General features: G+C 40.5%; 1 pseudogene; it reads left to right on the plus strand.

The window, feature by feature from the left end:
* Positions 1 to 382: 382 nt before the first annotated feature.
* Positions 383 to 814, plus strand: LOC110755429 (toll/interleukin-1 receptor-like protein pseudogene; annotated as a pseudogene).

Raw genomic sequence — 814 nt, forward strand, 5'->3', positions numbered from 1 at the left:
AGAGCGGAGAGAAAGGGTGGACCCATTTTCCACTCCCTCAACAAAGTCAAACGACATCTCTTCCAATGTCTCTTCTTTGGTTTCACCAACACACCCCTGCCGCCCTCTCATAATTTTTCTCTATGTTCTTCGATTGTTTCACCTTTCACACACGTGATGTACCTTATCTCTCTCTCTCTCTGCGATTTCCATTCCTTGTTCCAGTTTCATTTTCGTGGCTTTTACGATCTTGCTTGTATTAATTGACAGATTTGTATAGCAATCTTACAGGTTATTTCAGCATCTGAAATAGTATTCAGTTTTATGTTTTTTCACTCTAATATTCTACCAAAAGTTCTTGTATCTTTTGCGTTTCTAGCAGATTACTTGCAACCACTGCCGAATGGCTTTCAGCAGCCAAAGAGCCTCCACTTCTGCTCCTTCAACTTTTCTATGGAAATACCATGTGTTCTTGAGTTTTAGGGGCATAGACACTCGCAGGCGTTTTACAGCTCATCTATATCACAGATTGTGGTTCCGCTCAATTACAACTTTCAGGGACGACAATGAACTTGTAAGAGGTACAGCTATTTCACCAAATTTACTGAGAGCAATCGAAGAATCACGGATTGCGATCGTTATCCTCTCACCAAACTATGCTTCTTCATCCTGGTGCCTAGATGAGGTTTCAAAGATTGTTGACTGCATGGACGTCGACACCATTCTACCAATTTTTTATGATGTAGATCCTACTGATGTCCGAAAACAAATAGGAACTTTTGCGGAAGCCACAAACACACAAGAAAAGTCAATGTACAAGGGATCAAAAGAATAA

This window comes from Prunus avium, chromosome 6 (assembly GCF_965620075.1).
Source record: "Prunus avium chromosome 6, drPruAviu1.hap1.1, whole genome shotgun sequence".
NCBI classification, from domain to species: domain Eukaryota; kingdom Viridiplantae; phylum Streptophyta; class Magnoliopsida; order Rosales; family Rosaceae; genus Prunus; species Prunus avium.